The sequence below is a fragment of the Macrotis lagotis genome, chromosome 1, assembly GCF_037893015.1.
Source record: "Macrotis lagotis isolate mMagLag1 chromosome 1, bilby.v1.9.chrom.fasta, whole genome shotgun sequence".
Classification (NCBI taxonomy): Eukaryota; Metazoa; Chordata; class Mammalia; order Peramelemorphia; family Peramelidae; genus Macrotis; species Macrotis lagotis.
Genome location: NC_133658.1, coordinates 696,394,460 through 696,406,811, shown reverse-complemented (window position 1 = coordinate 696,406,811; position 12,352 = coordinate 696,394,460). Strand labels below are relative to the sequence as shown.

The following is a 12,352-nucleotide window of genomic DNA, read 5'->3' as shown; positions in this document are numbered from 1 at the left end:
CCACCACATGAAGAGTCACACATGAAGAAAAACTTCCATCTGGTTTGGGACACTAAATCTACCTAAAAGCCATAAACCTAAGTAAGGGGAAGGGGAATCCTCACTGTGAAATCTAATTAGATCAAAAAATAGCATGTGAACCTTATGGCAAATTGGTGGGATATACCAATGGTAAGTTTGGATTTTTCCCTTTAGTAAACTTAAACTATTGATAATGCTTTGAAAGTTTCTACATTTTATATGCTACTTGATGACCCTGCCACATTCAACATGGTCGACCACCCTTTTCCCTTGGTCTTTAACTTACACTGACCTGGTCCTTTTATTCCTCAATCATTCTTTATTTCTTTGTTCTTTCTTTATTCCCTCTCCCTTAGAGGGGTTGTGCATCCCTATGGCTTCAAATGTTGTTACTTCTATGTTGATTTTATATGTATATATGCATATATATATATATATATATATGTATGTATGTATGTATGTATATGCATTCTTCCCACAAGAACTCTAACCCTGCGTACACAGTTACTACCCCTAATCAAAATTACCACCTTCCCTCCATTTTCTTTTCCTCTTCCAAAAAAAGACTAAATAAGCTGCCAAACCCTGAAGTTTTCCCTAGTGTCCACCGTCATGCCTGGGCAACTGTGAGTCCTTAGAAACTGTTTCCCAAAGGGACTAGTTTGTCAGCTTCCAGTGGAGTCAGTTCAGGAATGTGCATAGTCATTGAGACAGGAGAAAATTCCATCAAACTAGGTTTTGTGTCTCAAACAAAGCTTCTTCAATGTCAGATTTACATATTGGGTCAATCCAGTCAAGTCAATGTTGAAAAAAAATGTTGAAATAATGTTGAAACAAAAATGAGGTGATCAGGATGGTGAAGAGCCACAAGAAAATTCATTTAACAAATCAGGGATGTTCAGTCAGCAAAAGTTGTTCTTTTTTTTTGAGGAGGAGGAGAGTGAAAGGGAGATGATTATATTCTTCAAATATTTTAATAAATGTCATTTGGAAAAGGGGGCATGTTCTTCTTGATCCCAGAGGTCTAAACTAGTAGTGGATAAGCAGATTTAGGCTCTATCTTACTACAAAGAGTGATGAAGTAAAATATCCTAACAAAAAGAGCTAACCGAATGTGAAATGAGCAGCCTCTGAAGAAATTGAGTTCTACATCATTAAAAATCTTCCAAGTCTAGAGACCACTTGTGAGATATGTTGTAGATGCAGTTCCTGTTATTCTCTGGGATGAACTGGATCTACTCTGAGGTTGCTATACACTGAGTGATGCAGTTGTTAAGATGGTCCTTGGTTTGTTCAATCCTACTGTTTCATTTTTTAAACATCTCTTCTCCCGGAGAAACCCAGTAAAATCATATATCAATCCAGGCTTCATTATCTCCTAGGGACAAATATAAAAATATTGAACAAATAGTTCAAGTTAAAATGATTGAAATATACTAAATATTTGTCAATTGTTCTCTCTTAGTCTTCAAAAAAGCTGAGAGTCTTGATCATGCCACATATTTAGTAATTCTGCAGTGTTCAAAAGGTCTGATAATGTTATAGGGAGTTATTTGCTTGTTTCACTAACGTAATTTTGTCAATGGATTACATGTTTCTTGTTCATTATGGTCTCTCTGTTTAAAAACAATCTTGAGTCTTTTTTGGTTTTGGTTGCATTTCAGGCTGGTAGAGCCAAACTAATAGATTGAGAAATCTCTGAAAGCAAGGGTTTTTGGTGTTTCTTTTAACCTGAGATCCTACTCATTCATCCACAAATAATGATTCTACCATTGTCTATCCTATCAATCTGTGAAATGAATTTGGAAAGTGGAAGGAATTGGGAAACTTAAAGGCTTAAAGCTCAATTAGAATTAGATACCAATTTGTCCAACTATTTCATTTGATGTCCAGAAAAGGGATATGACATTCCCAATTTCACATGGCTAGTTTGTAACAGCCTCCAAACAAGAAACTAGGTTTTGTGACCTCTAATCTGTTATGTTCCTTTTATCATGACACACCATGTTCCCTCTGTTATGGAAGAGAGGCAAAGGAAAGGATTTGGATTACTTTTTCCATAGTCTACAAAAAATAAAAAAGACATGCAAAAAAATACATATATAATATCTGTGATTTCATCAGCCTAGAAGAACTCTCATAATGTAAACTTCCTTCACCAATGAAAATCTCAGCTTATCTGTAAATTGATAAACCGTAGGATGTCAAAAAGGTTCAGGGACTTGTTCAGCATCACAAAGCACTAAGTAAGTATCTGGATTTGAACTCAGATCATTCTGACAAGCCTAATTTTATATTTACCAAACTAGCAGCTTCAAAGTAGAGAAAGATTTAGAAAACTGACAAAATTATCCAGATACTCTAAGAAAATGTTGAATATAACATTATATTCAACAGTCTGAACCTCCAAACCAAAAATGATAGGGAACTATTCTTCATATTACATAAGATTTCTTCTCTTTACAGAAAACTGCACTGCAGTGTTTCTCCTCTGCATTAAAGATCTGTTTTACAAAGAATTGATTTACCCACAATATTTCAAGAACACATCTGCAACACACCTGGATAGAAATAAATGTGTGCACATCCATATGCATGACCAAGCCTTGGTGGAATTTCTGTCAGACTGATAACTTACTGTATCATTTGCTCCCTTGTTCTTTATCATGCAAAACAATATACAATAAATCTTTAGTAGTACCTTTTACATAGTAGGCACTTAATAAGAATATGTCGAATTGAATTAAAGATTCAATTTGCTGGAACACTCAATTCCCTGGAAGTTTTTGGTCTAGTTCACTTTTTAAGTGAAAGAAGCAAATGAAAAACAAAAACAACAACTTGCTATCAAGAGCTTATTTTTAAAAATAACTCCTGGAGCTTAATCTGGTATTAGTAAGAGTCATTTAAAGTCCCTATGTCTGCCAAATCTGCATATACAACTGCTTCTAGATCACTGAATGATGAAGATGTATCAGCAGGATAATCACTTTAGATACTAGGAATCTGGATTCATCAAAAAAGAAATAGATGCTTAATGTACTGAACTTACTAAGCAAGAAAAGTGAGGCAATATATTTTAGAAAGATTTTTATATAGTTTTGAAGCAAATATTTCCTACCTAAATCCAGAATTAACCAGAAAATTCAATTCACCTAAATGTCTTGTTTCCTGAACTACTCTGTGGGAAATTTTATTCTATTACTTATTCTATGGAATAAAGGAATTTAATTTCTAAAGTTCCTTTCTTAATGTTATGCTTCTCCACTCAGCATATGACTTGTTGATAAAGCCTTCTCTGATTGATCAGTTCCTCCAACACCATTCTTTGAAGAAGCATTTGTGCCAACCATGCTCACTTTAAACACGGTCCATCCCTTACTCTACAGACTGTTTTTCCAACTTGACCCCAAATGTAAACCTTCCTTCACCCTGACCAACACACACACATGAGTTTTTCAGTTCCCTTTTATGTATTATCTTTCCCCATTAGAGTATAAAGTCCTTGTTTGCACTTCAATTCCCAGAACTTAGCACAGTGACTAAAACATGTTTTATTTACTTACATATTCTTATAAAGCTTCCCATTGAAGCATTCCAAATACTCAACATCCTCCCACTGCTTTATCTACCTCCCCACATCCAAGAAATGGGTTTAAACTTGGAATTTCGCTTTTGAGAAAAAGAGATGTTTTTAGAATATTTTTATGATGTAAGTAAACTAGACATGTATTTCTAAGATGAAAAAAGATGTGATCCTTGGGTCAAAGTCTCCCTTCTGCCATGAATTTCCTTTGGGTGCCCCAGAAAACTTTTAACTTCTATGACTCATTGCCCCCACTCAGATGATCTGGAAACTTCAGTGTGATACCTACAAAGATGCTGCACAATTTCCTGTTAGAAGCATGTAAAGGTTAAAATGCAAATAGTGTTATTGAGGAATTAATGAAAGTAGATAGAAGTTGCAATTAAGACCACAGTAGGCACATTTCTTTCAGAGATTTTTGTTTCGTATTCTCCTCCATATTGTTGCTCCTCTCTGCAGCCATTCATATATATAACACTCATTCTTTCTAGCCCCTCTCAAAACACTCCACTGTTCCATGTCACTGTTCTTTGCGATCATTTCCTACAGCTTTCCTCAGTTTCCATAGGTGGCTATTTATCATACTGTCCTCTCCCTCTTTGTCCTCTGTCATTCTGTGATTCTACATATCCTCTCCCTTTCCCAGGTGATTAGGAGTCTAACACTTGGTCCCTTTGTGGACAGAAAGACACTGTGGAAGTTTAAAGCTTTAGAATATGCCTACAAAACAGAGAGCCTTCATTTCTTCTTTTTTTCACCTGCTCCTGAGCTCCCAGGTCTCACACCTAAGAGGTCTTCTTTAAGAGCCCCTTTTTATCTGGTCTCTCTCTTGAGTACCACCTAAGGTCATGGCAGCTTATTGCAGTTTGTGCCCCCCCACCCCTACCCCAACATCTGAGCCATGTGTAATCCACTTATCTTCACATGTCCTACTGAGTTTAAGGGTTGGAGTAGGGGTACCAGTCTCTGCAATTATCCTCTCTGTTTTCCTAAACATCTGGGTAGGATTTAGGGTTCTTTTTTCAGTGGAGATAAGAGAGCAGCAGTGAACTAACTACTAGCAAAGAGAAGAATCTGTAAACCAAGATATCATCTGGGTGTTACCACACCCAGATAAATCTGCAAATGGTGCTGAGATTTCCATTTTAATTTCCACAGGATGAGATTTTTTTCATTTGGATGGACCCAAAGGGGTCTCATCTCTTAAAACTGGAGAGGAGAAAAATGATTGATGAAGCATTTGTTTGTGGTAGCTATTTATCAACTTTGAGAGAATTAGCTGATTCCTAGAAAGATATCAGTGGTGGTCATAAAGGCTTCTTTGTAAACACATCTGCCTAATAGCTAATACATGTTTTCTCATCGATAAAAATAACTCATGTGAAGAACCTTATTTTGTTCTTAAGAGCTGTTGACTTTACTGGAAAAATTTTTAGGTTTTTTTTTTTTGAAGATCTTACATCTTCACATTCCTTTGTTTTCACTCAAGCAGATGTCCTTGATCAAAAATTAATTAGTATACAATCTAAGTCTGTTCTGTAGTTCTGATAATTGCAAACCCATGCAGTATGCTAGCATGTTAATTCCTTCTCCCCTTTCTCCCCACTCCCAACCTGTTCCAGCTTCAAATTTAGGTGAGTTTCATAATTTGGCAGAAGTTTTCTTGTCAGAAATTTTGAAGAAAGGTGTTACTTGGCAAGAGTCAATACAATTGGCAAAGTAGGTTTCAAGGCTACAGTACTGGCATTCCGTTACTGAATCAGTAATGGACTTGTTAACACCTGTTTTAATTTCTTATCTATTTCCAATTACACCCACTAAGATTGAGCACATTAGCTGCCAGTTTGTGCTAAGAGTTGAGTTTTGAAGCAGTTGTTCCAATACCCATTCATTGTAAACAGTGAATATCTATGACACTTTGGTATTTTGTACAAAACCAGAAAGCAGGAGTTCATAATGTCTTTATTTTTATGCCACTCTGCTCTCTCTCCAGGCGCCCACCTATCCCACTCCTCTGAGGGTTCCTAGGAGATGACCATCTGCCCAACCAGAAAATATTGTCATTGCCACCCCATTGAGGAATTAGAATAAGGCTGGTAATCAGACCCTGTCACATACTTGATTCCAAATATGATGGTATATTCCAATAGTCTTTGACCAGTGGTAGTGATTGAGTTGTGATTTCCCTAGTGTAGTGAACTCCCTGGGAGGACCGAATATGAATCAATCCATCTGCTTCTCACCAAAGAGGTGATGCACTTAAAATGCAGAATGAAACTTGTGTTATTTGGATATAGCCAATGTGAGAATTTGTTTATGTAAAAACATATATTTACTATTTTTCTTTTTTCTTTCTTTCTTTTTTTACTATTTAGTTGAGGTGGTGGAAGAGAACTGGAAGGAAAGGAAAGGAAAAAATACTTATGAGAGAAAAACTTTCTGATGAGGAAACTTCCATACTTTGAGTGCTGACAGGTTACAAAACTTGACCAGTATCACACAGAAAGGGCATGTTAGAGACAAGATGGTTTGTCTGACTCTGAGGCTGCTTCTGCAGCTACTAGACTGCATTGCCTCTCATCACTTCTTTCTTATATTATTTTCTGAGAACATACTCTGCAACAACAAGTAATATTTTTTCCTTCTTCTATTCCTGGGAGAGTACTGTAAGATAAATGTTCATGTGTACTGAAGGACAGGATAAGATACTACACAATAAGGATGAAATTGTCATTGGTTTGCTTTATATTCTATACATTTTAATAAGCAAATTCCCATTTAAAGGCATTAAATCTAGTTTTTTTTATTTCACTAGGACTGTATGTGTTATGAAAGTAATATTCAGCAACCTCATGTTATGATTATGTAATTCAGTATGGAAAAGATATCAGGAAAACAAACAACATATATGTATTCCTTATTCAAAGAAGATATATGTAATTTTGGTTTGAAAACTTTTAGAAAACCAGATATTTCTCCAAACAAAAATATTTAAATCCTATTGCAAATTGAGTCTGGAGTTTCACACTGTTTTTACAAGTTGTTTATATAACAAATATAACTAGACTGTTTCTTTAATGACTTCAGGGAAACTGCAAAAAGAAAAAATTCTTACTTAGATGAAGGACTCAATTTAACTCAGTTTTATGTTTTATCGTAACATGGCCCAAGATGAGCCCCTGATATCCAACAATTAAAACTTATGGGTCTCAAGTAAAGGAATTTACATACTAAGGTGAACCTCTGCTCTAGACCCAGGGGATCCTAGCCTCTAAAGATGAGGGTGAGGGTACTTTTCTCACATTCTTTCCTTCATTATACACAGACCCAAATAATATCCAAATGTCTCGAGTTAGATATATACTTAAGGCTATATATATATATATATAGCATATATATATATATATGGGCTCCCTAAAGGGAGAAATAAATATGTACTCAATATTCAGTGTAAATCAGGTAGGCCAGGTATTTATTTATTTCATGCAAAAGAAATGCTAAACACATGAGCCTGTCACAGATGAGTGTTGAAATTAAGTAAGTAACATGGAATAACCGCTTTTACAGTCTCTCAGAGAATGAGACACACTTCAGAAGGTTTAGCAGTTTGTAAGACCAACATTGCCCCTCAGCCCCTGTCCTTTTTCCATCAATTACCATGTTTACTTAACAGCCAGGTCAGGGGCTAAATTTCTTCCCTTCTTGGAAGTATTTTTGCCAGTTCAACAACTCACCCTTCTATTAGGCAGCTCTAACTAAAAGACCCACAATCTCTAATCTCTCATACTCACAAGACTTCCCCAAAGACTAGATCCCATCTTAGGGGGTCGATCACCTATACTTAGGAGAAACACCAAGAAGAAAAAGCCAATCAAAAGCCCAAAGGCAATAGTGGTCATCTCTTCCAGGGTGGTAGGAAGAATAATGAGCATTTACCTCCATAAACTAACATCTGCAGCTGGGAGAGAAGAGATGATTGAGAGCAAGTTACTTCTTTTTTTTTAGGTTTTTGCAAGGCAATGGGGTTAAGTGACTTGCCCGAGGTCACACAGCTAAGGCAATTATTAAGTGATTGAGGTGTATTTGAACTCAGTGCCGGTGCTTTATTCACTGCTTCACCTAGCTGCCCCAAGTTATTTTTTTTAAAGATTCACTGAATTAGTGGCTCTCCCTGCTTAGTGACTCAATTACTTCATCATCCCCAAAGTGTGTCCTTCAGGACTGAGTCACAAATGGTCTACAAGTCATCCAGGGGCTCCATCATCCCCAAAGTGTCCAAGGATCGACTTGGCCCTATGTCTCCTGGACTTTGGTAGGGCCCTGTGCAGAACCTGCTGTATTTGTATTAAGCATCCATTTCTATTTATATCTGTATACTCTAAGCACTTTATAATGCTTGTTGAATGATGGCTGGCATTCTAAATACACATTTGAAATATTCCACACTAGACTTTACCTGCAAATAAGTAAAGACTTCCAAACTGTTTTTCTTTGATCATCTAAACAAATAGTATAATAATATAGAATACAGTTGGGGATGCACCTAGCTCTTTCACTTGAGCAATATGCAACTCAGTTTAAAAGGGGTTTATTAAGCATCTACTGTATTCACAACTACAATTCTGGGCAATTATATTGAAAAGACTCCCTAGCTCATTTCTGTCAGAAGTAACATTAGTGAGTATGGTGGCGTGGAACAAACACTGAATTTGTAGTCAAGAGTAGTCTGGACTTAAATCCTACTTCAAATTTCACCTTGAGAAAGGCTCCTATCCTATTCATTTAGTTGGTTCAGTGGCTAAAGTGCTAGGTCTAGAGAGTCTGGAGGAAAACCTGGGTTCAAACTGGACCTCGTTCACTCACTAACTGTAACTTTAGACAATTCATTTAACTGCTGTTTACCTCAGTTTACTCAAATATAGAATGGATATAAATATAGCACCCAATTCAGAAGCTTCTTGTGAGAATAAAATAAACTAATATCTTAAAGTACTTAGCATAGTGTCTCACATACAGCTGGTGCTTAATAAATGTTCTTTCCTTCCCATTCTCCATCTCAGTTTCTTTATCTGTAAAATGAGGATGTTGGACTTAGGTAACTGCGAAGACCCCTTCCAGCTTCAAATCTATGATCCTGCTTTAGGGCCCACTTTCCCTGATAAATGAGAATTTTATACTTTGTGAAATCTTGATTCCAAAGGAAGTGACCCAGATTTGGACCAAGACTGTAAAATGTGCTTTTTCTCTTTAAACATTTGAGCTGAGAGAAAATTGCTAGTTTATATTAATCTGTTAAAAAAAAAAAAAAAAGAGGATTTGATTGAATGGTACCAGGAAAAGCACTTAGCATCTCAGGATCTCACAGCTTACCCATCTGCAAGCTGTTTTAATATGAGACACTACAGGGACCTGTATGTTTGCCCAGAAACAGAGGTCACTTCTTTCCTGAACCCCTTATGGGAAGGAATGAAGGGATCTGGGCATGAGAACAGATGGCCTTGGAATGAGAGAAATTAAGAAACACTCAGGTGCAAAGAAAACACAGGGAATTACTATAGGAAACCCAGAGAAAAACACAAATTGGAACTAGAACAGCATAAAAGAAAGGAGTCTATTAAAATGACCCTAAAAATTTTCTCCTCTTTCATAGCTGGAGGGGACCCAGAAGTCATTCTCTTCACATCTGAAAAGAGCAATGCTTGGCAGAGGTAAGACAGATGATGTTATTTTCTAATACGATGAGAACTACTCAAGTACTCAACAATTTCATATAATCATTGAAATATAAGGATAAATATGATCTGTAAATATAAAAATATTTATTATATGTAAAATATTCATGTTTACATATGTATATAAATATAGGGTTTTTTAAATAACTATATTATTGATCAAAAGGTAGAAAAATTTAAACTGAACTGGGTTTACTTCAAAGCACATCTCAGGTGAGGCAATCATATGAACACTGCAAAGCTAAACTAATTGGACCCTATAAAAAGAAAATATAGGAAGTAAAAATAAAACCAAGGGAAAAGATGGAAGAATCAATAGGGCTAGATCAGATTTATTATTAAATCTCTCTGTAGAAGAAAACAAACAAAAAAAGATCTTTTATTCACAACAAACCCCCCATTGCTCCCCCCTTACAAAGAAAATTGATAAATTGGTTCAAAGATTTTTCATAAACAAGGATAGACTAGAAAAACAAGTACTCATAAATTGGGAAAAGAGAATGGGGAGAAATGATTTACTATTTCAAAGAAAGATGGAAAGGAATGAGGGCCATTTTCATTAGGAATTGAGAGCATTTAAGAAAACATCTATTTTAATGAAACTACTAAAAATGCTCCATGATCATGTTATTAACCAGTTCATTTCCTTTGTACTCCTGAATTCTCACGCAATATCCATAGGTCTAGAAGAAAGTTCCTCCTCCCCCATCAGTATGTTTCTAGCAATGGAAGATTATAGGGGAAACATGGACAAGAGATCCATAGGATGTGAAATGTATTCTTGGAGGCAGAACAGGGAATAAGAACTCTGACTCTTGTATCAGTAAGACTTACATTCAAATCCTGCCTTAGATACTTATTAGTTTGTAAAACTCTCTACTCTAAACCTCTCTAGGCCTCAGTTTCTTCCTTTGTAAAATGGGGATATTGGCAGTTCTAATCTCATAGTGTTGCTGTGAAGATCAGATCCAAAAAGAAAGGGAGAAAAGAATAATCGTTTATTAAGTGCTTACAATGATCCATGCTAAATTTGAGAGACTGTATGAACAGTACTTTGAAAACCTTAAAATGCTACATAAATGCTAACTACTACTATTATTAATAATATTATTATTACCCCACATGGAGGAGACTGCAAAACTATCAAAGTATTGCTGTATTATCATTGTCATTTCTTACATTTTGGGATAGGGATAGGAATTGACCTTTGATTTCATTTATATAGAGAATTCTAAGGTAATGAGAGATTTAGTTACTTTCCCAGGGTCACATAGCCAATATTTGTCAGGACTCAAAATCTTTTCTTTCTGTCCCTCTATACAAATTTGACCTTCATTTTCATCAGCTGACTTCAGGAAAAATTCATCATAACTATCCTGAGGATCAATTTTCTCTCTTAACAATAAACCATAGACAATTCATTTCAAGAAGTTTTCCTATGCCAAAGCAGAGAAACCAAGGTCTATAAACAAAGAAGAGGGTTTGGTTTCCTTCACTTTACAAAAGGAGAAAGCAATAGAAATTAGACTAGATATGGTCTTAATGAAGGAAGTTATTCTCAAAAATGATGTGGGGATTCCAAGGATAAACCAGGGACTTATTTAAGCTGCTCATGACTAGCTTAAAAATATCAAACCATTTCTAAAAATAAAAGTTGGCATGACCTTGAGTGAGATTTTTTTTTTTTGAGTGAGACTCATCTCATATAAAACCGACTAAGGAAGTCTTTCCCTTGTAGCAGGGGACCTAGATGTGGAAGGAGTGAGGCAGTATGATACAATGGAGAAAGAATAGTTTCTAACTCAGGGGACCTATGCCAAGCCCTAGACATTCCCTCTAGGATTACTTCCCATCAAAGCTGTATACACCTAGTATGTATGTATGTTATTAGTTATATTCAACTATAAGTACCCTGATGACAGGAACCTTGGTTTTGCCTTTCTATGTCTTCCCACTGTTTGGCACAACACCTTGTTTACTGATTTTTTAGAACTCAGTTTCCTCATCTATTAAATAAAAGGATTATATTAGAAAGGTCTCTAAGGTCCCTTCCAGCTCTCAATTCAATCTTAGAAATGGCTGTTTACTCATTTGTTGAGTTATTTTTTTTATCCCCTAGTGGCCTAAATTAGCCAATACAACTTCAAAATGGTGAGCAATTTCTTCCCTCCCTCATCCTAGATAAGCAGACTAAATCTTGCAAGAAGCTTTCAGAATTTCCTTAGAGATATAGTTCAGTAGTTTAATAGGCCTCCCATACAGGATTTTTCCTGATGTTCAGTCTATTTTTATCTCTCTGGCTTCCAGCTCTTATTCCTTTTAAAACCTCCAGCCTCACACAAAACAATTATTCTCTTTTCTCAATGTTGATGACTTTTATTTGCTTGTTGATTCCTAACTTTGAGTCCAAAACGTTAGCAATATAGAAAAAAAAAAGTTGTCTTTTTTTCAACAAGTTCTAGAAACAAAAGGATGCTAACAAACTGTGTTTGTCTGTTTTTATAGGATTATATTTATGGTGAGGCTTCATAACATGTCCTAGAATCAAGTGACCAGAATTCTAACAGGTGGTTTCAGAATTCTAATGCATGTTATTAATGTTAATGATTAGTTAAGCTAATGGGATGCAAGATTATACAGTGGAAAAAAACAAAACAAAAAACAAAAAACACTGACTCTAAAGTAGGAAGACTTGACTTTGAAGCCCATCTCTACCTCTTATCAGCTATGTGAACTTGAATAAGTCCAAACTGGGCTTAATTGGGCTTCAAATTGCTGTTCTTCAATTGTTTAGTGGTATCTGACTCAACCTGAGTTCATGGAATTTTCTTAGCAAAGACTGGCTTGCCATTTCCTTCTCCAGTGTGTCCCCATTTTACAGATGAGGAATTGAGCATATTGGGGCCAAGTAACTTGATCAGGGTGTTACAATAGTAAGTGTCTGAGACTAGATTTGAACACCAATCTTCCTGACTCTGGGAACAGTACTGTATTCATTGCACCATTTAGCTTC

General features: G+C 35.9%; 1 protein-coding gene across 1 annotated transcript in view; it reads left to right on the top strand.

Annotated features, from left to right (window-relative positions):
* The window catches only part of B3GALT1 (beta-1,3-galactosyltransferase 1), an 802,587-nt gene that overhangs the window by 577,786 nt on the left and 212,449 nt on the right, over nt 1-12,352 (top strand). The window contains exon 4 of the mRNA XM_074215786.1: nt 9,258-9,315. The gene's annotated coding sequence lies outside the window, so the exon portion shown is untranslated. The remainder of the gene's footprint in view (nt 1-9,257; nt 9,316-12,352) is intronic.